Consider the following 27,309-nt stretch of genomic DNA (forward strand, 5'->3'; position numbering starts at 1 on the left):
AGCAAACTTCAAACTTGATCAGGTTCTGGGAACCAGCTTCTCCAGGGAAAATCTAGAGTCCACTTTTTGCAAAGTTACTTACGTCTGGGTTATTCTTTCATTAATGCACAGTAGTGTCTTGAGAAAAAAAAATTAGGAAATGTGATTTTTATGCCACTAACTAGAACATTGGCCTGGAACTGGAACATGGAGCTGGACTCTTTTGAGGTCTGGGCTATATGATATGAGCTCTTTTCATCTGATTTCATACCTAGGTTTGAAAACATCTAATAGATGTTCAATATTTTGCCTCACCATGATGCCTCCCAAATGTGTTAGGATTAGAACAACTAAAATTCCCAGCCTGTTTACTATGAAAGCTTGTCATTGTCATTGAAATACATCTAGAGAATAGTAGGTTGGAGAAAGCTAATCTACATCATGACAGAGAGTGTTGTTTTTGTGTTTTGTTTTGTTTTTTTTAAAAAAAAACTTCCTGGACTTCTCAGAGACATTTAGTATTGTTAATCATTCACCCTCTCTGGACTGAAAGTGTAGACACCATTTTGCAGTGATTCTTTCTGGAGGGAAGATTCTAAAGACAGTGCTAAGACAGCTTGTTTTCCCAATGGAACTTTCCTTCCAAAATTCCTTAAGATTCAGTTCTCCCTGTCTCTCTTTCTGCATAGCATTACCAACATATCATCGGAGAAGATTTTCCATGAGGTTGGTATCAAATATGTCTTGGCCTAGAAAGTTCTGGCAAAGCCGCTAACAATCCAAAGTCATAAATTGACCATCGTTCCAATACAGTCTACATTAAAGTTTTTTTCAACAAACAAAAGCCTGGCCAAGTTCAGAGGGCAAAACAGAAAATGTTTGTCAAGTCCAGCTGCAAGATCAATTTTTCCAGGAACAAAACACTGAGTACAAGGAATTGAAAATTATGCCACGCCATACTACATTCAGAGCCTTAAATGCAAGAAGTCCTTAGCCCTTTGCCAAGCAAAGCTGAAGCTAGTCAGTTCTGTTTATCAAAGCTTAGCTTATCTGGAGCAGAGCATCCTGCCCATGGCACCAAATTTTCCTTCAACTCTCTGTCTTCTACATGGAGTGGCACATTTCATGGCCCAAATGGTGGCAACTAAGCAGAGTCAGGAACAGCAGGCAATATTATACTTTACCAGCAGTGCTAGAGTCTGAATTAGTAAGACTCATCTGATCTAGCATGACTAGTCACATGTTTTTTTTCTTCATTTGAAGACAATTTGTAAACATGGCAAAGTATGTGTTTCCCTTCAATGATGTATATGAATATAGTTGGCTAGATTAGATAGAGCTGTGACAGCTGTAGGGGAACATTTGTTGTTGATGAGATCAGAGTCTCTGAAGAGGACCAAGTTTCTGGATTGTTCAAGAATGCTCTTACTGGTTTCAACACTTCATTTGTAAGGAACTAAACATCATCTTTCCTATGAAGCCCTATAGAGTTTATCTTCCTATCCTTTGCGTAATATTGTATACCCCAGTTGTACATGATTCACCCATTAAAAACAGTTTGAAAACTTAAAACTGCACACCAAGTGCTGTATTTGATCACAGATAATTGAAGATGACTTTCTCATCACCTGTTATAATAAATTCATTTTCCCTGGGTAAAGAGATGTTCCCCTTCTTGTAGAACAGGGGTGTCAAACTCACAGCATCACGTGACATATCATGACTTTTTTCCCCTTCGCTAAACAGGGCGTGGGCATGGCCAGTGTATGATGCATCTAGCTCGCAGGCTGGGAGTTTGACAGCCCTGTTGTAGAATAAAATGGACAACTTCTTTTTTTTTTCTCAGTCTTTGAGTAACATGCCAGAGGTGGCTCCCACAAAGGTGGACAGGGCTCACTAGTAATGGATGGATCTGGGGGTGAGGGAAAATACTCAGAATTTAAATTACCTAAGCACCCTGGAACACATCCGATTTCTTTAACTATTTTCCCTTTCCATCACATTCAAAACTCTATTCTGTATGTTTTGTTCAATTGTAGCTACCACCATATAGGCTTTTCTATCCCGATACAATTTTACTTAGCAGAGTAATGTAAAAGTTCATCTATCTGGATAGAAACAAAATGGGGTTATTGAAGGCATAATAAAAGCAGACATTTAACACAATTATTTGTGTAACAAACTGGCTCAACTAACACTCACTGCCCGCCCCCCCCCCCCAAAAAACCCCTCTTCTACATACACATAACATACAGAAAACAGACCCTTTGCCTTTGGTCTTTTTGATTTAAATTGTATGATATTATTGTTGATTTTACAAAGTCTGGTTTAATAGTATTTTTTTTAAGAAAAGGTTTTTCCTTTTTTTTTTTAAACATCTCTAAAAAAAATAGCAGGAGTAATCATGCTAATTTAAAACACAATGCTAAAACAAACTTGTCTAATCTGGCAGACAGAAATATCTGCCATATAAATCCTATACCTCCCAGCTAGCATCTCATCAGGTTGTCTAAAAGCTGCCATGCAGGTTAGTGAGAATGTTTTGTCTAAAGCTCAAAAAGAAGCTGACAAAGACCAAAAAATCTGACGCCCATTATATGCTTTAATCCAAACAAAACAGGCTGATAACTACAATCTGTTGAATTATACCATAGGTCTATCCAATGGAGTAATGGCCATAGTTAGTCAGATACTTTTAGAAAGTTCACAAAAAGGTAGCAGGATAACACACATTTTATTTATTTGTTTCTATTATATTATATTCAGCAGTATTTCATGTCTCATAAAGCACCTGGATGAGATTTAATTAAAGCAGGTGCGCAGACAATATTTCAAACTGTTACTTGGCCACTGATAACCCATCAGGTTAAGAAGGCAGGAACAGGTCAAAATAGGTAAGAAATTGGTAAAAGAACATCTATCTACATACAGCCCAACATATGGATCAGGAATGTAGATGACACTTTTACCATAATAAAAAAGGACCAATTAGAGAACACTCGCAAAACCATCAACATCTTCAAAGGAATCCAATTCACAAAGGAAGAAGAAAACAACAACACCATTCATGGATACCTTTATTAGCAAAGACTACGATAGCAAACTAGAAACACATGTTTATCAAAAAAAAAAAACACTCACATTAACCTAGTGCTCTACAGAATAGAATAGAATAGAATAGAATAGAATAGAATAGAATAGAATAGAATAGAATAGAACAGAACAGAACAGAACAGAACAGAACAGAACAGAACAGAATTCTTTATTGGCCAAGTGTGATTGGACACACAAGGAATTTGTCTTTGGTGCATATGCTCTCAGTGTACATAAAAAGTCAAGATACACTCATCAAGAATCATAAGGTACAACACTTAATGATAGTCATAGGGTACAAATAAGCAATCAGGAAACAATCAATATCAATATAAATTGTAAGGATGTAACAAATTGTAACAAAGTTACAGTCATGCCGTCATAAGTGGGAGGAGATGGGTGATAGGAACGGTGAGAAAACTAATAGTAATAGTAATGCAGCCTTAGTGAATAGTTTGACAGTTTAGGGGAATTATTTGTTTAGCAGAGTAATGGCATTCAGGAAAAACTGTTCTTTTGTCTAGTTGTCTTGGTGTGCAGTGCTCCATAGCATCATTTTGAGGATAGGGTTAGGGTTGGGTAATTAAAAAAACTGCCAAGGTAATAACCCAACCTCCCACAAGAGAAGCTGTATAAGAACAGTATTTCGATGAGCACAAACTGCAGCAACCCTGGACAGCAAAAAATAGAAACAGATCATCTGTATAACATATTCCAACAAAATGAATATTCAGACAACTTCATCAAAAAATGCCTCAATCCAATTCAGCACAACCAACCCAATCTATAAAAGAATAACACTGCCATACATCAAAAACATCTCAGAAACCACCAACAGAGTATTACAACCATGTAGCACCAGTGTAGCATACAAACCAACTACAGCCTTCCAAAACTTTCCAAGTAAACCAAACAACCCAACAGCCCCAGAAGAAAAAACAGGAGTCATTTACAAGAGACAATGTAAAGACTGCAACAGCCACTACGTAAGACAAACAGGCAGATGACTAGCAGAATGCATTCATGAACACCAACTAGCATTCAGAAGACATGATGAAAAATACTATATGCTGAAGAGATATTCAAGGAAACTTGATTGGCTGAAGATGAGCATAATTTTAAAATTGGAGGAAGAACCATCAATAAAATGCACTGTGTTGAATATGCTATTCTGCAAGCTGACAATAGAAATGATTTGCAAGCTCTAGTAATGTAAATCCAGGAGAGCAGTAAAATTAAAAAGAAAAAGAAAACCAAATTATGGAAATATGTACAGAGCCAGCCTTAGGCAATGAAGATACTGAAGTATTGGGTAGTTTCTGGTTTTTAACAACAACTATGAGGACCCAGTTTGTGGGGGCAATAAGCTGACTTTGTATAAATATACAAAAGTATGAAGGCTATTGCTTATTGCTTAACGCACTGTAAGCCGCCCTGAGTCTCCGGAGAAGGGCGGCATATAAATCAAATTAAATAAAAATAAATAAATAAATAAAACTATCTACACTAAACGAACCAGCTGTCAAACAAAATGCCAAAAAACCCACATTGGTGTTGAAGGAGATGTTGGTGAAGACTATGGATAGCCAAAAAAAAAAAAAAAAGCAATGTAAAAAGCAAACCTAAAATTTTCACTCAAGCCACAAATGACAACACTAAGATGATCGTACTTTGGACACATTATGCAAGGATCTAGCTCTCTAAAAAATGCTGAGATAGGTAGAAGGAAGGAAAAGAGATAACTAGCTGAAGGATTGATAGATTCAATTACATCAGCAATGAGTGTACCATTGGCTGATCTAAAGGACCAGATTGGGCACAGATCATCCTGGAGAAAAACTATCCATATGGTTGCTAAGAGTTGACATTGATTTGATGGCACACAATGAATCAATCAGGAAAATAAGAATATGTTTTATATATTTTTATATTTTATGTGTTTATGGCTATGTTTTGCTTATTTATATCCATTTATTTGCATCATTTTTCAGGCGTCCATGTTTACGTCTATACCTATACTGTTTCCTTGTACTTGTTGACAAATTAATTAAATAAATAAATATTTGATGTTAAGGCCATCAATGCAATATATTGTACATTGCATATGTGCAAGTTGGATGTTGTAAAACATATTAAATCAGCACAGCTTGACATTGTATGTGCATGATATCCTTGATAAGGTTATTTGTATCAAGAGAAAAATCTTTCTTATTGAAAATAAGAAAATGTATTTGCAAAACTTAGTTTCAGAAACATAAATTAAGCAGAAGTTAATGTCTTTTTCTTCCCTTTTCAAATACTTTGGATTGCAATGTTATGTTTCCTGGATTCAAGTTTCATATTGTAGTTCTTAAAGTTCCAGTTAAATGTTTACTCAGAAGTAAATGTTACTGTTACAGTAACAGTGTAAACATTTAACTGGAACTTTAAGAACTGCAATTTTATTTAGGAATCAGTCCCTTTGAATTCAAAGAAAATTATTTCCAGTTCAATATGCATAGGATCTACCTGCCAATGAATTATATTAAAATATTTAAAATGTGGAATTTGTATTAGTTGTTTCATGCAACTCAGTCAAGTCTATGACTGCAACTTCGCAATGTTACGTGAATCTAGAAGTTCATGAATTTTTTAATCTTTATGAATATCCCCAATATGTGTTTGTACTTTTAGATGAGTAGAAGAAATAGTATTTTTATATTATATTTTATATTCTTTATGATTTCTAGGTATACAATTGAAAGAAAATACCCCTAATTCGATTAGGTAAACAGCTCTTTGATAGATAGGTAAAGGTAAAGGTTCCCCTCACACATGTGTGCTAGTCATTCCCGACTCTAGGGGATGGTGTTCATCTCCATTTCAAAGCCAAAGAGCCAACGCTGTCTGAAGATGTCTCCGTGGTCATGTGGCCGGCATGACTAAATGCCAAAGGCACACGGAATGCTGCTACCTTCCCACCAAAGTTGGTTCCTATTTTTTCTACTTGCATTTTTTTACATGCTTTTGAACTGCTAGGTTGGCAGAAGCTGGGATAAGAAACGGGAGCTCACCCTATTACGCGGCACTAGGGATTCGAACCACTGAACTGCCACCCTTTCGATCGACAAGCTCAGCGTCTTAGCCACTAGCCACTGCGTCCCTGTCCTTTGATAGATAGAATTACATTAAAATAATGAAAACTGGAAATACTGAAAGCTTGCTCAGAAATCCTGATTATGGTCAAAATTCTTCAATAAACTAGCAAACTGCAAAAGTTTGGAAGTTTCAAAATGACAAGATATAATAATTGCTGGTTCTTCCTTTTTGTTGTTATTGTTAAAAATTGGAAAGGAACACCTTTTGAGGTACCGTAAATGTGTTGAGTGTTTGAAATCTTATGGAGAAATTAAATCTAGGGGGAACTCAGTTGCCATCCCATCATCATGTAGGAAGAAAAATCCAGTCTGGTTCCATACTGGGAGAAAGACACTGGAAATAAAATGGAGGCTGGCTGGTTGGAAAGAGGTCTCAGTTTTTTTCTGATTTCCAGAAACTTCAGTGACATTAGAATGTTTCTGGGGTAGCTGACAAAATGTCTGAATGAATGGATGGATTTTTATAGGGTTCTGGGATTTGGTGGTTGAGATGCTCCAGGGGGTTGTGCAATGTAGTGTATCTTTTAGTATTTCAATGGTGGTGGGTTAATCCTATTATATCCTAACGGTCATGTCTTGTCCTTAGAATTTGTGGAGGGGGGTGTAAATTCTTAACCCCATCAGCTGCAGGGTGGGGGAGCTGAGCTGAAGGTGTTTTGTTATGAATAGGCCAGCCTGAATTTATTAATGGGCAACAAAATATTCATCCCTAAGAACTTCACAGTTGTACATGAAGCGGCTTGAGTTTTCCTATAACACACGAGTGTCAAACTCGTGGCGTCAAGTTGCAGTCATGTGATATATAGCGACATTTTTTTTTGCCTTTGTGGAGCTGGGGTGGCCTGTGTGTGATGCATCCAGCCTGTGGGCCACCAGTTTGACAGCCTTGCTAGGAAGACTGGGACTGATGTCTGCCTTTTGGAGCATGTTTCTCCATTTATCCTTTGGGGAAATATAATATTCTGCCTATTTTAATATTCCCTGAAATATTTCATTCTCTGGGGGGGTGGGGTTTTTCCCACAATAATTTATTATTTTGAAGTTTTCCAAGGCAGATATTCCTGAGTTTGAAAGAGGAAGACCAGACCAGACCAAACAAACAGGGAGGCAGAGAGAGGAGCTGAATCAGTGGTGGGTTCACCCCGGAACGGGCAAACCAGTAGCAGTGGCGGCGAGAGGCTCCGTCCAGATGCTTCTGCGCATGCGCAGAAGCATCACATGCATGTGTGCGCGCCCACAAGCAAACCGGTAGCAACAGGTTTTGAAAACTGCCCCTGAGCTAAGGTCAACTGTTACTATTCTAATACTGTTTTTAATTGTTTTTTTTTTTTAAGTCTTGCAGCTTATCAGGACCCACATAATTAGTACAAAGTCATCAGGGCACTACAAGATCAGATTTGTGTGATATTACAAAGAATCAAGACAGAGTTAAAAGCAGTGATGTGAATAAAGCAACAGCCTTACTAACAGCTGGTGTTTATACTTTCATGCAATCTTGACAATGCAGTTCTGATTGGTTTATAAGGCCATGAGTTGAAATGATGAACATTTGGTTCTGATCCCAGCTTTCAATATCAGGCCACTGAATTACATAACCAGAACTTGGGAGGACAATAAAGTGGTTGCCCTCCGGTTAAAAGAGTAAGAATAAATGTGAACCGGGTTTTCATGTAATTAGAGGACCTAAAGATGAAGAGATACAATTGTTCCTTTATCTCAGAAGTGAAATATTTCAGATCCAGAAATGAGCACTGAATGCTTAATGTGTGATTAAATTTAAATCATATAAATATTTTATGGGATGAAATCAATCTTTTTCTAGTTTACTATTATGTTTTTAAGACCAAGAACAAGGTTTGGGGAAACCAAGCATGAGAATGATTGCTTTCTCCAGTGTTTATACCCAACACATGGAGTGATGCCTTGTGAAGGCAGACTATTAAATCTCACAGGACCTGGCCAATAATAGACTCATCTTTATGAATAGGTTGTTTTTTTTAAAAAAAAATCCATCTAAATACTGGTTTCTCTTAATAATGACAACAATTATTTCCACAACATCATACATTTATGATTGGCCAATTGCAAATTCATGCTGTTACAAAAGTTGATTTCTCTGTGCTTTAAAATAAAGAATGTGGACCTTTTGTTACATTTAAAGTCTGTGATTCAATTAATGAAATCAGCTAAAGGAAATGATCATGAAATTTTAACAAGGTGGCTAAATATTTGTGCTTAAAACTCTAAGGGTTTTGAAGTTTTCCTGTTTTCAAATAAAACACAAGGTGGGAATTAAATATACGTGTATATGCTTGTATGCCCATGTGTGTGCAGAAACACACATACACACACAAAGCTCTCCTCAGAGAGTGGGGAGATAATTTATCAGTAGATGTATGCTAGCAAAACCCAGTGTTGCTCCATCCACATCTGTTCACCAAATGTAAATATGGCATGTTTTACAGCACCTTGATCATACAAATATCTAAAAATGAATCTGCAGCTGATTTATTTCTAAGTAGTTCATTTCCTGCTGACATTTAAAGATCCTCTACAAAAGCCCATGTAAAAATTCAAAGTTTATCATTCCAGCCTTTTAGTTTATCACACAACCAGACAGACTGCAGAACTTGGGTGACTTGTAAAAACTTAAAGGAATACTCAGAAAGGGAAACATTCTGTATCTATGTACATATAGATGTTGGTATGTGTCAGCACATGCATAGTGCCATTGGAAATATTAAGATCAGAAAAATATGTGATTTCATAACAATTAACAGATGCACTGAATTCCTTTTCTCCCAGCCTCCTCCAAAACTTCTCCACAACCATTATTTGCTGTTCTCAAAACATGTAAAACCTACCCAGATGAGAAATTTTACAGACTGCTTTTACAAGAGACTTTGGTTTCCTCCTTGCATTTCTTGGGAGTCTGCAAGGTTACTGTATTAACAAATATAATCCATATGCATTTCTATCTTGCACACACTTTTATCGTAAAGAAAACAATAGCAGGAAGGATGATCAGTATCAGATAAACTATAAAAGCCAAGTACATTAGTTGGGTATCATAATGGGCCTCATGGTCATTAGGTTTTCCCTACTAAGGTTTGTCCTTTTAACTGATAACAGTCCTTCCCCATTATTCTGTGTGTTTAACTATAAAATCCAAATATATCTTCATGTTAAAAAGTATGAATTTTAAAGCTATACAAACATGAAATCAAGTCTGGAAAGGCACAAGCCCCTCAGAGGAAGGAACAAAAATAAAATGGTGAATAGCTAGAAGACTAGAGTGATATCAGCAGCATATGGAAGCTGGCAATCCTTTTCATGGTAACTTACAAACGCAATAATATCACTGAATGAATTAGAACTTATTTTCAAACTCCAGTACATAGGAATGGGCTGAATTTTCTCATGACTGTTTTTCAGACCCATGAGATTAAATAAAACAAAGTGTTCCTTGAGTTAAGCTTAACTGCTAACTTCTGTTAATTATACAGAAACATCCATATAATTTTCTTGGCAGTGATATAAACATGGTTTCCACTGCCTTCTTCCAGAATTTTATTTTACAGTATTGTTTTACTTTTCTGTCCCGTCTGCAGTTCTGGAATTTCCTGGTGATTTCTCATCTAAGAATTAATTAAGTTCCACCCTGCCTACATTGTTTAAGATCTGTCAGCTTCAGCAAGGTGTTGCCACCTCTGTGGCATTAATGCTATGGGGGATTAAAAGAGATCAATACAAAACTGCTGGTTTCTGAGGATTATAAAGCCCCGGATAGAAGTTTCCCAACCAGAAGGAAGAAGCAGATGATTCTGTCTTCCTTGGAAGATAACAGCTATTGCGTTAATTCAGTCTCATAACCACTGTTGGCAACATAGCATACCAAATCAAACAGAGCTGGATAAGCAAGATTTCAAGGTCAAACGTGGGGGCGAAAATAGTGGAAATCACTTCTGCTCTACTGTTGCAAGAAAAGCTAAGATTACTCTGGAGTTAACTATTTGCATATTAAGTAAAGCTTCACATTTATTTTGCCCATAAATTGCTATTCCCAACCTGAATTTGCTGATGTGTGGACATCAAGCCTCTCAACTCTCATACAATGTCATCAGCAAGGATTTCTTATCCAGGGAACAGTTAATTAAGCAAAGATAATTTAAACTACAGTAGTAGCTAAGGAATAAAATAAGCAAATGCATCCTACAACATACTTCAGAGGTAGGCAACATTAATATATAGGGACATAGTGGCTCAGTGGCTAAGACGCTGAGCTTGTCGATCAGAAGGTCAGCAGTTCAGCAGTTCGAATCCCTAGCACCACATAACGGAGTGAGCTCCCGTTATTTGTCCCAGCTTCTGCCAACCTAGCAGTTTGAAAGCACGTAAAAAATGCAAGTAGAAAAATAGGGACCACTTTGGTGGGAATGTAACAGCACTCCATGTGCCTTCGCCATTTAGTCATGTCGGCCACATGACCACGGAGATGTCTTCAGACAGCGTTTCCTCTTTGGCTTAGAAATGGAGATGAACACCGCCCCTAGAGCACGAAACAACTAGCACGCATCTGCGGGAGAACCTTTACATTTACCTTACTTAACCAAAAGTAACTTAACACATATTAATTGATCTGAGCCACAGAAGTGGGAGAGGTTATTTAAAAAGGAAGTTGCACTGCAGCTGCAGAGGACTCTGGAAGAAGCAGATTATCTGTCCCCTTTCAATCCCAGGTCAGACCACGATAAGGAAATAGCATTGATTGCAATGACCTTTGATGGCACGGAAAGGTGGATGGAGCATCTACCCTTGTTCTTCTTGATCTTTGAATGGTTTTCAATCTCATCAATCATGCTATCCTTCTATCTGTGAATCTGGGTTGTACTTATTCTCTTCCTTTCTTCAGGGTCAGTTCCAATCAGGGTTAATGGAGGGAGAAATCCAGTGGTGAAATCCAATTTTTTTTACTACCAGTTCTGTGGGCATGGCTTGGTGGGCATGGTGGGGCTTGGTGGGTGTAGCAAGGAAAGGATATTGCAAAATCTCCATTCCCACCCCACTCTGGGGCCAGCCAGAGGTGGTATTTGCCAGTTCTCCGAATTACTCAAAATTTCCGCTACCACTTCTCCAGAACCTGTCAGAACCTGCTGGATTTCACCCCTGGAGAAATCTAATCCATGTCCCCTACTTAGTGAGGTGCTGCACGGCTCAGTCCTTTCTCCTCCCTTGTTTAACATCTACATAAAGCCACTGGATCTGTTAGTTTGGGGTGAGATGTTACCCAGCTTTATATCTCCATCCCAGGTCATCTGATTGATGCCACGGAAGTCTTTCTCAGTGCGTGGAGGCTGTGTGGGTTTAAATGGGACACAATGTGCTTCAACTCAGTCCTAGCATAATCTATTCATTTCCAAAATAGAATTCTAACAGTAAAATCAGATGTGTTCTCCTTCCAACAGTTCACTTCAACCCCATAAAGAAATATCCGTGTCTTCATATTATCTTACATAAATGTCAGTAGTGTACTATTTACTATATTCAATTTATTAAAGGATCATCAGAAGCTAGAATTGTATTATTGAACTGCACTACTGATGGAGAATATTTGTAGCCCAGGGTTGAAATAAGGGGCCCTTGGTGTTTTCTGAGCTTGGTTGTTTTCTTACAGATGTTTGCCCACACTAGCACATTGAGCATTGATGGTGTGATTACTCTAGTTTGAGTAATAAAAGATCTGCAAGAAACAACAACCAAGCTCTGAGAGCACCAAGAACCCCTCAAATTTGCTCTATTTTATGAAGATCAAATAAACAAGCAAACAAACAAATATCCTGGATTTGCTTTCTAATGTCCTCTTACGAGAAATCTTGCTACTTTACAGGGGGATGTTTCTGAGGATTTGGTCAATTATTTATTAAAAAGTTAGAGTTACTTTTAATAGAGAAACAAATAGCACCATCTACTGATGCATCATCTGTATTATTAAAGTCAACAGGAAAAGTATCATGCAACAATGTACTCAAGAAGATTATTTTCAATATCTTGAAGTTAAACTCCAGAAATAACAGAAAATGTAAGAAAATTTATTTCACTGAATTGCCCAAGTCACAATCTATGGAATATAATGAACAAGAAAACCAAATCCATATGGTCAGACAACTGATTGGCTGACAGAATCCAAAATCAAATCAGATGACAACCAGTACACCTGACCAGCAAATAGCCAAATAACCTTTGCTGTCTGCTACTGGTTTTCCAGCTTTTTATCCCTAGAAAATGTCTTAAAGCCAACAAACTCAGGATGTCATACACCAATAACAAACAGAATGCCAAACTCAATAGACACTCCTCTTTTTCTGAAACACTTGATATTTATTTACAGATATTTTCTAGCCCTCTGGAGCAGTGGTGAAATTCAATATTTTTTACTACCGGTTCTGTGGGCAGGCTTGGTGGGTGTGGTGTGACTTGGTGGGCGTGGCTTGGTGGGTGTGGCAGGGGAAGGATATTGCAAAATCTCCATTCCCTCCCCACTCTGGGGCCAGCCAGAGATGGCACTTGCCGGTTCTCTGAACTACTCAAAATTTCCATTACTGGTTCTCCAAACCTGTCAGGACCTGCTGGATTTCTCTGGAGTAGAAAAATCCAAATAAAATAGTGAAATGAGGATATTATGAATAGGGATTTCTTGGTATTCCTTCCCATTTTGCTTTTTAAGCTGTTGGGAGAAAATGAGTATGTTCCTTTAAGAAGTGTACCTTATGAGACTGAGTGAACATTAAGCATGAGTCCAAGCCTTCCATATTCAGGCTGATATGAACCATAATGCCCAGGACAGGAAATGTGGCAGGAAAGTATGCACTGAAAAATCAATGAACTCTGGCAAAAAATCTCCTTTGTGGCACTGTGGTTTGCTCATTATTGAACGAGCAAAGCAAAGCTATTTCTTAGCACATGTGTTTTCAGTATTCATGACAGCATTTCCATCTCCTTCAGCTCTTTTCCTCCAAAGCCTTTTATTTTTTTTAAAAAAACCCACCACTTTATTCCACTTACCTCTATTCCCTTCTAAAAATCTCCAAGCCCATTTTACTCATCAGTTTCCATTGCCCCCATTTTATTTATTTATTTATCTGGAAATTTATATTGCCGTCTATTCGCACATGGTGACTCAAGGCGGCTTACAAGAATATAAAATCTCATATAAAAACAATAAAACTAATAAAAGAGAGAATTATATAATAAAATAATATAATATAATAAAATAACACCCCCACCCTGATGACGTCACACGAGCCATTTAATGGGCTCCATCCTGCTCTGTGTTCCCCAGACTCACTGGCAGAACCAGGTCTTCAGCACCTTCCAGAAGAGTGTTAGAGTAGGGGCCTTTCTAATCTCTGGGGGAATGATGTTCCAGAGAGAGGGAGCCACCATGGAGAAGACCCTTCTTCTGGCTCCCACCAGGTGTATCTCCCTAGGGGATGGGACCCACAACATTCCTTGCCTCCCTGCTCTAGTGGGTCAGGTAGATGTGAGAGAACAAGAGACAGTCCTTCAGATAACCTTATCCCAAGCCATGAAGGGCTTTAAAGGTGACAACCAGCACCTTGAATTGCATCCGGAAGCAAATCGGTAACCAATGCAGCTCCCGCAGGAGAGGTGATACATGTGCACACTAAGGTCTGCACAAAATCATGTGGGCTGCTGCATTTTGTACCGACTGGAGCTTTTCCAGGTGCTCTTCAAGGGCAGCCCCATGCAGAGCGTATTGCAAGACACTCTCATGTGTCTTCTTTCTTTCAATTTAAGGTTGTTGAAGTATGTGGAAAGATCCATTGTGGCATTGTCCCTTTAAAAAATGTTTACAAGCACATTCTGAGCCGTAAGTGTTGATATGAGGCTAAACATTGGTGATTTGATGCAGGAAGTATCTTTTAAACAAGCTGGTAATCAAATTGAGTCAATAAGCAGTTGGGACCATCTAGCAGCTGTAGATTAATCTGTCTAAACCAACAGAGACAGAACTAGTTAGTACTTGATGAAAATCATCAGGAAATCCCAGGGCCATAATAGTATTAGATTAGAAAGCAAAAAAAAAAAAAAAAAAAAAACCCTCATAAGAGGTAGGCACTGGCAATACAAACTTGCAGTGGGATTAAAATGGCATGAATAAAATGTCCAGTCCTTATAAGCAAACCATGAACCTACATTGCTGAAAACAAGATATTAGAAAGAAAATTAACGGAGAAATGTTTTGTTATTATTGTTTGTTCTTGTTGCAATCAGTTTTTGGGGATGAGAATAGGCCTGGGCAGAAAGAAGCAATAGCATACTAATAATAACATAGGGTTGAAAGCAGAAAAAGCTTAAGTTTATACTAGCAACAGCACTTAGACTTACATATTGCTTCACAAGTGCTTTGCAGCCCTCTCTGAACAGTTTACAGAGTCAGCATATTGCCCTCAACAATCTGGGTCCTCATTTTGCTGACCTCAGAAGGATAGAAGGCCGAGTCCTCTTTGAGCCAGTCAGGATTGAACTGCTGGCAGTCGGCAGAATTAGCCTGCAATACTGCATTCTAACCACTGCGCCACCACATCTACACTGGAGAATATAACATGTAAACGGCAGTGAGATCATGGAGAGTGAATCCAAGGAGTTTACTGAATAATTAAGACTTTCATCTCTGTTGCTCTAATTTAACTGTGTTCTGATGCATCCCATTCAAACAGGAAACAGTGAAGAGAACATATGACATTGTAGCAAGATCAGGGGTGGGATTCAGCCAGTTCGTACTGGTTCGGCTGAACCAGTAGTTGTGACACGCCCACCCCGGTGTTATGCCATCCTATTTAGCTGCGTTTTTTAAGCTGCACATATGCATGCAAGTGCGTGTGAGAACAAAGCACATGCACAAAAGGCCGCACGTGCTCACATTTTCAGTGCTGGGGCGAACCTGTTTTTAAATTATGTTCAGTCCACCTCTGAGCAAGGTGTCCAGATAAGATACAGAAGGCTGCTCCTTGACAGAAAAGGCATTGCAAACACTGCTTCCAGTCCAAAGTTGAGGAACAAGTAAAGGACTCGGGGCATCTGTTTGGATTATCCACTCATTCTAAGGAGAATTATACCAATCGTTTGGTTTGTTTTATCAATTTCAGTCATGGAAAATTCTTTTCTGTTGTTGCTGGAGTCATTAATGTGTCTCTTTGCTCATAACATCTTCTTCTCCACCTCTCCAAAACTGAAACACATTTCTGGACAATCAGATAACAATATGAAAAATAAACAGGCGTTCTGTTCACTGTTAGTCGCTTTGAATGATGATCACAGGGTGGCATTGTTCCCCACTGACAATACAATACAAAGCTGGATATGCTTTTTAAAAACTCTCTCTCCTCCCCCACCCTCTCTTTCCACTTAAAAGCCAATCAAAATGACTTGTCTTCCAGATTAAATAATAGTGAGTTTTGAAACAGAAATACACCTCAAAGTACATGTGTATGTTTTAAATACAAATGCTTGGGGAATCTGGATAGCTTATTTCCTCATCTTAGAGCAGCCATTTTCCTCGTGCAAGAATATCTCTCACATCTTGAAAATCACACTGTACATCCAGATGACAAGGACCACCTGTGCAGACAAATGGAATGGGTTTCTTTCAACAAATAAAGATGTGTGAACAGGATCAACAGATTCACATAATCTAATGATTTATGTGAATCAACAGAAATAGCTGCTTCTCCACAGCTCTATCAGTAAGACAAGGGACAGACTGGTCCATCATAGACTTTTAGGTTTATCAATGCTAATTTTGAGAATCGTCTGGTTGTTCAGGTTATTTAAACTAAGATATTGAAGCCTATCATTCACTATCAAAATTGGCCCAGATAGACTCGGTATGGAAGAAGACTTGGATAGATTTCAGGTTGGGTTTAACTGCAATGATTAGTTTCAATATAAGAGAGTATCTCTAGCTCAGAGTTAAACTATGGAATCCTTAGTTATGTCTGAGCTTGGTCATTTGCTTGCAAACATTTCATTTCCTGACTAGGCAACATCATCAGTATTGTATTGTACTGATGCTACAAATGAACAACCAAACTAGGACAGCATCAAGGACTTCTCAGAGCAATTATTGGTATTTGCAAATTGTTTAAATTTTTGAAAAGGCTTTGAAATGGCTGAAGAGATGTTATATCCATCCATGTTTAGCTGGTAGGTTTTTCATTGCATCCTTTTAATTTATTCTATTTTATATTGAAGTGAAGGCAAGATTATTTTCATTAACACATTAAGCATAAACTACGCATCTACATTTTATGTTGAGCAAACTCATACCCTGTGAGATTAGTTTATGAGCCAATGTGTCATGAAAACCAGAAAGTCAGGTTGTATATAAGCTTAGTTAACTATGGGCAAGCATATCATGTAAATGGCCTAAATTATTAAAATTCCACATGTTCTCAGTGTAATAATGCCATGCTTAATCCTGTAAGCAAGCCAAACCATTAGCTGTGCTCAAATGAGCAAATCTTGGCTTAATAAGGAACAGGTCAGACAAGCTTCACTTAATTACAGTATCCTGATATAGCCAGGATACCATTTAAAATGTGACTGTTTCTATATTTTATGCAATAGTTAACTCTAGCAGTCTGAAGACAGATTGTTTTCTTGGGTCACTCAAAGAAAGTGACAAAATTACTATTGGTAAACCATAGTTTATTTTAACCTATTGTCACCTGGTTTGCATCTAGCAAGAGATAATAAACAATGGTTGACAAACCCCTGATAAAAAGCTCATCCATATTTTAAGGCAAAGTATCATTTTCCTAATGCAACATTATCTTTGTCTTCAACATCATTCCATAAGTTGCTCAAACACTCAGCCTTAGGCAAACAATGTCTTTCATTATGTAAGATCAGTCCATCCATTTGAGCAGATTCTTTAATGGACAAAAATAGTGCCCATTAACACATTAGATTCTTCCAAAGACCTTTTGGCATTCATTGCCTCAATATTTTAGTTTCCATGTGATTTAGCCACACAACTGAACCCTGCTTAATTGTGACTTAATAATACTCTCTAAAATATTGTGCCCAATTAGAACTGAGAAAGAAGCCAACATTTACATAATTGCTGTGCCTTCCAACTTGTTTTTAAGGCTATAATCCAACATACATGCTTAAGCCACTGAGGCTACAGTGTAGTGCAACTTTATCAGTTGCATAATAGGCAAACATTAGAGAAAAAAAATTCTCTTTGGCTGCAGACATCAAAGGAATCAGTCTAGAAACACTTTCTAACACTTTCTCCCAAGAGAAATGCACAGCTTCTAGTTTGGAAGGTGGACTTTTGCTTGTGACACAATTTTTAGGTGTGGTGGCAGTCCATTGGGAAGATTTTTTTTTTAATTATTTTGAAAGCATTTTAGCTACTTTTTTTATTTTATATATCGAATCCCACTGTCTTGTTGAAAATTAAACATGTAAATGTATATTAGAGGATTTAATCACTTTAGGCATTTAACCCAAAGCACAATAGCCCATCCCCACCCTGTAACCAACACATTAACCACAAAAAAACACTTTTTGTGAACCAAACCAGAAGATTAAAATCACCCTCGAACAAAAATAAACAAACATAAAAGTTTATGGTGCCCTTAGATTTCAAGCCAAGATTCCAAACTTCATACTTGGGAGGTCCTCTGGGACTCCTGGTTTCTGCCCAAGCATCAGGTGGAACCTGTGGTTGGGAGAGCCATTGGCCAGTTTCAGTGGCTACAGCAATTACACTCATTTCTGGCAATTGTCACTCATTGCCCTCATCACATGATTAGTGCACTATAATGCACTCTACTTGAATCTTCCCAAATTATTCAGAAACTATAGTTGGTCCCAAAAGCAGCAACTTGGCTACAATGCCGCATGGAATCTATTGGAGCTGGGCAATTAATGTTGTTGTTGTTGGTTGCAAAGTCATGTCCGACCCATCATGAACCCATGGACAATGTTCCTCCACCCTCTGTCCTCTACCATCCTCTGGAGTCCATTTAAGTTCATGCCTACTGCTTCAGTGACTCCATCCAGTCATTCTCTGTCGTCCCCTTCTTCTTTTACCCTCAGTCTTTCCCAGCATTAGGCTCTTCTCCAGTAAGTCCTTCCTTTTCATTAGGTGGCCAAAGTATCTGAGTTTCATCTTCAGGATCTGGTCTTCTAAAGAGCAGTCAGGCTTGATCTCCTCTAGGACTTTGATTGCCTTGCAGTCCAAGGGACTCACAACTAATACATTCAAACAAATAATATCCATACAATTCTGTTTGGTTTAATGCTTAAGGCATTAAACTAGAAACCAGGAAACCAGGAATTCTTATCCTGCTTTAAGAACAAGCCAACGGGGTAACCTTGAGCCACTCACTCTCTCTTGGACCAAAAAACAGGACAACCACTTTTGAAATCTTGCCAAGAAAACTGCAAAAACCTGTCCAGGCAGCCACCATAAATCAACGTTGACTTAATGGTAATAACAAGTACAACAATGAAGAGAAGAGAATACAAAAATAGAGAAATAGAAATGAAATAATAGAAATAGAAGTAGAAAGACTGTGACAAAAGAAAGCAAAAATAGCACCAATAGTAATAGGTGCCTTGGGTGCAATTTCAAAACATCCAAAGCACCATTTGAACATCATTGGCATTGACAAAATCACCATCAGCTAATTGTAAAAGGCAGTTTTACTTGGGACAGTTTACGTTCTGCAACAATACCTTTAATATTATTAAACAACAACATTTACCTATTCCAGGTCCTTGAGAAGGATTTGGTAAGTGGACAAAAATCCCAAATTCAGTCTAAACAGATGGCTGACTACAACCAACCATAATAATAAACTCTAACAAGTATGAGCCTTTTTAACAGCATACAACTAGTGCTATGGTTGGTTCAGTGGTTACAAAAGGTTTCCAGGTCCGAAGAGCTAGTTTTAACCTCTTCTGTATAGAGCTTTATGGTTTGGTTCACAAATAACTTTGAAGTGCTTTCCTTCAAAGTGATTTCACTCAACCTCCTTTGAGAAAGAGGATGTTGAAAGGCCTGACCCTGTGAGAATTAAGAGGGTCAGGCATCTGAAGAGCAATCTTTTCTACGTTGCCCAGAAATGGTGGAATCCTTTATCCACTGAAGTAATGGATTCTGATTGTATTAGACGTTTAGAAATCTAAATTAGACATTTTTCTTAGATGAGCATCTGGACAGAAATGGTGAAGATGGACTGTTTTAATGGACTTTTCATTCTTGGTGGCTTTAATGTTTATGTATTGTTCATGGTTAGTGAGCTTTGTGAGTTTACGTTTTGTTTGTTTTACTATTGTCAACCATCTTAAGCAAAATATAAGCAGCTCTTATAAATACAAAGAGCCAGAATCAGACAAAAGTCTTCTTTCTTCAGTTCCCAAGTTCTACAAACTAGCTACAGGTTTGGCTAGGCTGAGCTGCTAGAACGGGGTTTAAAATTCGATTTCATTGAGGGCTACATTAGGGTTGTGTTTGACCTCAGGGGTGGGGTGTAGCTAGGGAGTGTGGCAGCCCAACGTCACTCATGGTGGCCCAAGCGCTCTGCCAGCAAAAATGGGCTCCCAAGCTCTGTTTTCACCTATGAAGGCCTGCAACCCTCTGCCAGCAAAAATGGAGCTTGGGAGTGCCACCTGCGGCCCCCTCAAGCTCCATTTTTGGCTGCAATGGCCTCCTGCAATCCTCTGCAAGTGAAAAGAAAGTTCAGGAGGGCTGCCTGTGGTCCTCGCGAGTTCTGTTTTTGGTGGCATAGGCACCACAAGCCAGCCCTTCTCTGTTTCCAGAGTGACCCCACGGGCCAGATCTAAGCACCCTGTGGGCCAGATCTGGGCCCCGGTCCTTGAGTTTGACACCCCTGTGCTAGAATATGTGCAAGAAATAGCAGACATGAATGGACATATGCCACTAATCATAGTTTAGCAGGTGATAATACTTAAAGAATCTTTGCTAGGTTCGGAATCTAAGCAGAGTTGTACTTAGTTGGTATATAGATGGGAATTTTCCAGGGAATATACTAGCTAAACTGAGAATTTTTTAAAAAATGCCAGAAGACCACAGTTAACTACTTCTGTCCTATTGTCAAGAAAACTGCATGGGTTGTGTCCATGAAATCACCAGGAGGATTTATAAAATCACCAAAGGAGGATTTATGTTTAACTATTTCACTGCATTTAAGTCATAAACTAAGCCATAGTCTTGAACCAAAATGGCTGGAGTAACATTTCATGCAAAGTCCCAAGTGGGAGAACCTGTCCCTGAACCTAGCTCCAGCAATTACTTTCAGTAATGAAAGGAGCTGTTTGCTGCACTCTCTGTTGTTACTTTCAGGCAAAATCTGTATTTCTATTTTTTTTTTTTTTAATAACCAATTTGAACTTTCTACTGGCAATTAAATGAAGTTTGCAATCTGATTGCTTTTTTTTAAATGAACAGTTTACTTGTTCATTAAGTTAATGGCACAGTTGGCTCCATCGTGGCTCTCTCCTTTTCAGTTCAGAAAATGCTTCATTTTCCATTCAAAGGGCTGCACAAGTTTCTGCTTCTGGAGGAATGGTATTCCTTTGTTGTTGCTATTTAAAGAACAATTTCTCCATTTTTTGTGCCATTTGTAAATTTGCATCTAGTTAAAAGAATAATGTTACTGTGATTGAGCATTGCAGCTTAAGCAGTTCCATATGTGCAATATTTAATTTTTTTTCAAGTCATCTGTGTTGATTTTCATTGTCCAGACTGTGTGCAAAAAGCCTTTCTTTCAGGGGGAAAATGTGTATAAGAAACTAGGCAGAAAATTATCATGCTGTGGTATATGCCTGTATTAATTCATCTTTATGTTTATAATTAAAAATAACTCTGCATGCAATTTGCAACCCCTGTTAAGAATGCAAGTGAAACATTACAAGAACATTCAAGGCTTTTAGATGCGAATAGCCATTTCAATATTGAGAGTATAACAGCCAACACAAAACAGTCAATGTTCAGATAGTCACACTGACATTCCATAGCTTGGGGATAGCAAAATGTATTTTAAATTAGAATTTTATTGCAGATTTCATTGGATCTGTCAGCTAATTGCAACACCAAACCAACCTTGACTGATCTTAAAAGCTGAGATACCCCCAAAAAATCAGAGGATTACAGAACAGAACAGAACAGAATAGAATAGAATTCTTTATTGGCCAAGTGTGATTGGACACACAAGGAATTTGTCTTTGGTGCATATGCTCTGTGTACATAAAAAGACAAGATACACTCGTCAAGAATCACAGGGCACAATACCCAGTGACAGTCATACAGTACAATAAGACTAAACTAAGAATTGGGAGGGGGGATGTTATGGAGTTTTGGACTGTTTCCAAGAAAATTACAGGCCTATGATGTCCATGAAGTAACCAGGAATCAATCCTGACCCAAAGAAGATTTTACCTTGTGTTGGTATTAAGGGTTTGGAAACTATCTGCAAGTCCTGCTATGTTTTACTGACAGGAGTATTATCTACTACTTCCACCAACTATTTCAAGACCAAACAATTCTTATAGTAAAGTTGCCAGAACAAAGAGAATAAGTTTCCAATTTCAGGGAGAGTGAAGTTAGAAAAATATGTCTCCTTTGTAACATGAGGCGATTTTATAGAATCAAAGAAAAACAAACACTGACGCCCATAAGGATTTTTTTTCTTTATAGAAATGGCAATTTTACTAATGCAAACATTTATCACCAAGCTATGAAAATAAATATCTTCTTGAAGCCTAACCTATGGCACATACTGTTACTAGTCTACTGAATATAAAAGGAAAAGTATGAGAAGGTACAATGTGTTTAAGCTTAATAATAAAATTGATATGCCTGATGTGAAGAGTTAATTTAAACATTCTCTTTCTTCTATAAAAATGTAGAAAGTTCTTATCTGGTGTCTTTTTTACTCTGAAGGCAGAGTAATGCATATATATATATAGACCATTAGAGATATCCATATTAAAGTGTCCTAGTTGCCTAACAAAAGATGCTTCTACACATCTAGTGACAGGGAGCCCATCATCTCGCTAGGTAATTAGTTTTATTGTTGTTGTTCTTAATCAGTATTTACTGTTTAGGACTACCACCCCACCCCCACTCCACATATTTAATCAGAATTTTCTGACTATAATTCTTTTCTTCCTTAAATCCTTTGTTCCATGTCTTCCACTCTGGAATCAATTCACCCCCTACACTCTCATACAGATATCCCATTCCAATTTGATAAAGAACTGCTTGTAAGCACATTTTGGATATAATTTTTGAACCATTTATTTATCCCTTTAACTCCTTCACCAGCTCCAACTATCTCTTTTCCTTATCAGAATATTCACGTGATGCTTAATCAAATGCTTGCTGAAATCCCATACTGTAACAAAGGATGTTCTCTATCTACCAGTATTCTTATAATCTACCAAGGAAATCACCTAATCAGAAAATGAGATAAGATTTTTTAGGCAAGACTTGTTCTTGACAATTCTAATAATTGACTTTTAATAATTTCCAGATATAAGGTGACTATAAATGAATTAATGATCTGCTCTAGTATCTTCCAAAGTACCAATAACTGGTCAGGATCCTCCTTACTCCATTTCCTGAAGGCAGTGATAATAGTTGTCTGGCGTTGCTCCAGAAGTTCTCAAAGTCAAGTCGCCCTGCATGTTTAAGCTCATTTAAAGTAAGTAGGTATTATTTGATGTGCTTTAAACAATCATAAGCTTGACTTACAGTATGTCTTCTTCTTAGAGAAGAAAAAACCAAAGTGTAAACTGATTATCTTGGCTTTTCTTTGATAAGTATAGTGATTTTTACAGAGCATTTGTTAGTTCTTCTTTAATCTAGTACACCCCTAAATAAGATCATTATGTTTTTTCTAGCATCCCTCACTAAATCATCTTATTCTGAGCTTTAATTTTGTTGATGTTATATCTATCATTTCAGCAACTCTTTTTTTAGCAAGTTCTTTTCTTTTTTTTTAAGGAACTCCTGTGACATGCTAAGCTGCTTTTTTGGTTAGCTTTTCCTACTATCAAATCTTAGTTTTTGCTGCTCAGAATTATTATATTCACTTTTTTGAATTTCAAAATATGTTTTCATCGCTACTTAAAAACACTAGCATAACAGAGTCTTTTCCCCCCGGTGTACCTGCTACTTGATTTGTTCACTAACTTTTTCATATGGGATCAAATTTGTGGCATTCTATACCTGCGAATGGAGTCAGGCAAGTCATAAATTCTTAGAAGGATTATTCTTGGCAGAGGCGTCTTTTGGTAATGAAGTTACCCATGCCTCTTTGAACAGTTTGCTCTTGAAAAGCATAATCCATAATACATACCATATTTGGGATGACTGAGTTGACAATAGTAGATATCAATATATAACAGTAGTGTTTTATTTATTTTTTTCTCCACCTATTTGAAAATGCTCTCTATCACTAGATTCATTTATCTGACATTTTTAACAATGTGGATATTTTATATATATATAGTGCAACCTGCTCTTCCCTTTTGGGCATCACACCTGATTTTGGCAGTAAATCACAAGTCTCTCGGCATTTAATCCTACATTCATTTTTTGCTAGACTTGGCAGAAGGCTCCCAGACATGATTCAGCTAGATTAATATCTTTATTGCAGACATAAATGAAATATCAAAACTAGCAGTTGATTGCCCATTGCAGTACAAGGAAATCAAAGATGTTACAGTGCCATCTATTTTTATTGTTTTACTAGCTGTACCCGGCCACGTGTTGCTGTGACCCAGTCTGGTGCTTCTGCTGGGCTAAAAGAGTGAGGCTGAAGTTCCAAACTCTCCACGAACATTTGGTGGGCGTGGCCAACCAGCCTATCCAGCTGATGATTAGGACGGAGAACCGGTTGCTAAAAAACAATGGGAACCACAAAATCCTCCCTCTCTGTCTCCCCCTCTCTCTTTGTATCTCTCTATGTCTCTCTCTCTCCCCCGTCTGTATCTCTCTATGTCTCTCTCCCCCCCCTCTGTATGTCTCTCTCTCTCTCTCCCCCTCTCTCTGTATCTCTCTCTCTCTCCCCCGCTCTGTATCTCTGTATGTGTCTCTCCCCCACCCGTCTCTCTGTATTTCTCTATGTCTCTCTCTCCCTCTCTCTGTTTATCTCTGTCTCTGGCCCGGCCTCTTCTGCAACCCCCTTCATGACCCTTACCTTTTCAGGCCAGGCCTTCGCAGCTCTCCGCACCACAGCAGAAACTTGGGGGCTCCCTCCGTCCTCCCTACACAGATGTTCTCTGGGGGCTCGATGGGGAGATGCATAGCAGGGAAGGGAAGGGAAGGGAGGGAAGGAGGGGGGGTGCAGTGGGGGTTTGAGGCTGGTTTGGGGCTTCCCGCCCGAAGGAGGAAAGCGGCAAAGCCAGGAGCCACGCACACCCCACTGGACCCTTTCTGCACAGTTCTCCTCCCCCGCCTGCCAAGGGCAAGGGAATGATTAAATCTCCCGCTTTTCCAGGCGAAACAAAGAGGGCCGGCCATCCTCCCTCCTGCCCGTTTCCGCCCCCCAAAGCCTCCCCAGAGCCCCTTTTCTGCCAGAGGCTGATATTTTCATGCAGGCTCCGTGAACTGCCAGAGTGCCCACCTGGGAATCAAAGGCGGCACTGGTCAAAGGCGACCCCGAGGCTCCAGTTGCCTCCATCTCCCGCTCACCGACCGGATTCGCATAGCGCTGGTTAGCAGCTGACCTTGGGGCCCATGGTAGCGCTGGGCCAGGTGCGATTTGGGCCAGGCGAGGGCCAGAGGGTTCCCGCTCGGCGGACCCAGGCAGCCTCGTTGCCAGGTGTTCTTTGGAGGGAGATCTGAGAGTGGCTGGCGAGGGGGGTGGGCAGCAGTGGCGGGCGAGGCTAGTTCGCGGGGCAGCCGGGGGAGGGGGAGGTCAGAGCCAGGCTCGGGCGGGCCCTGCCCAGCCCTAGAAGCACCGGCTGCGAGGGCTTCCTGGTGGGGAGCCGGCTATCTAGCTGCTGAGCCTGGTGGCAGGATCTGGCCCTCGGACGTCTCTGCCTTCCAAATGCGCAGTTTCTTGGAAGCAATATGGAGAGTCTAAATATAAGGAGCAGAAATCTGTTGAGCATAATCAGGGCTGGGAGGCTGCCATGTCGGTTTTACGTCCAGCAGATGGCGCTGTTTTTCAATGTTTTTCAATGTTTGTCAATGTCTTCCTTTTTTTCATGTTTTTACCTGTCACAGGTGTGACATGTATATAATATAGGTATATAAAAACATGCCCGTAGTCGAATGCAATGTTGTGTCAAAATTTGAAAGCAATCGGTGAAGAACTTTCAGAGATGTGCGGTTATGTACAAACGGACATTTACATTTTTATTTATTTTTATCTGTGATTTGATTTTTTTTTTTTTTCATATTTGTATACCGCCCTACTCCCGAGGGACTCAGGGCGGTGAACAGCCATAAATAAATACAAAGACATATAAAAGTTAAAAACTATTAGAACAGATTAAATCATTTAGGTTTAGGTTCAAAGATTAAAACAACTAAATTTATCTAAAAGAGATTTAAAAACCAATTTAAAAGCCAATTTAAAGGCCAATTTAAAAGGGAGAGAATTAGGCCAGACCAGCCTGTTGGAATAAAAACGTTTTTAGGGCGCGGCGGAAGATGCGTAGGTCTTGGATCTTCCGTATCTCCGGGGGGAGCTTGTTCCAGATGGCAGGTGCCCCCACAGAGAAGGCTCTCCCCCTGGGGGCCGCCAGTCAACATTGTTTGGCTGACGGCACCCCGAGGAGCCCCTCTCTATGGGAACGAACTGGTCGGTGAGAGGCTACTGGTGGCAGGAGGCGGTCTCGTAAGTACCCTGGTCCTGAGCCATGGAGCGCTCTAAAGATAGTAACCATAACCTTGAAGCGCACCCGGAAAACCACCGGGAGCCAGTGCAGCTCGCGTAGGAGGGGGGTCACATGAGAGCGCCACATTGCTGCCATCACCATCATTTGGGGGAAGGGGTGTCTTGTTTATCGTTACACAATTGTATTGATACCATGAACATTTTATTGTGATTATAACCTGCCAAGAATTCCTCAAATTACAGGGGAGAGAGAGAGAAGGAGAGAGGAAGGAGATTCTGTTCTAGAGTTTAAACTCTAGGTCCCTTTCTTTTAACCTTCTAAATTAACTGGTACACGGAGGTTTACTGAGACATGTTTATATAGCAATACTCTCTTGCTCACCTCAGCACCCTCAGTCATTACTTTCTATTAGTTCTACTTAAAAAAAAAAACAAGTAGTATTCTTCAATTGCTCTATTCCAGTCCTGAGAACCCTCCCACCATTTTATATCTATTTGGCCATTTTTACTAAGAGCCCAAACTCATCTTGCTCATTTCTTGCACAGTATATACAGTATTACTATATATATTTTATAATCTTTTAAAGTGTCTAATACAAATCTGGAAGATTAATTCTTGGTCTTTGTTTTGTGTATACACACACACACACACACACACACTACATACTACATGTTACACGCACGCACACACATATATACGCACACACAAGTGTGTGTGTGTGTGTGTGTGTGTGTGTGTCAGGGCTGGGTTCTACTTACCTTTACTACTGGTTCGCAATGGGGCCGTGCGCACTCGCTCGCTTTGCTCATGCATGCATGCACCCTTCTGCGCATGCACAGAAACTTATGCACATACGCAGAAGCTTATGCGCATGCACAGAAGCATTTTGATGACATCAGGGGCAGTGGGCAGAACCTCCCTCCAATTTTACTACAGGTTCTATAGAACCTGTGCAAACTGGGGGCAACCCACCACTGGTGTGTGTGTGTGTGTGTGTGTGTGTGTGTGTGTGTGTGTGTGTGTGTGTGTAGTATGTAGTGTGTATTAAAAAAAAGACCAAGAATTAATCTTCCCAATTTTTATTAGATACTTTAAAAGGGCTCATTACAGAAACATTCTCATTACTACACTGCATAAATCTTTATTTGGGTCTTTCAGGATTTTCCCCAGAGAAGTCAGTTTC

The sequence above is a fragment of the Pantherophis guttatus genome, chromosome 1, assembly GCF_059756535.1.
Source record: "Pantherophis guttatus breed Tessera chromosome 1, ASM5975653v1, whole genome shotgun sequence".
Taxonomy (NCBI): Eukaryota; Metazoa; Chordata; class Lepidosauria; order Squamata; family Colubridae; genus Pantherophis; species Pantherophis guttatus.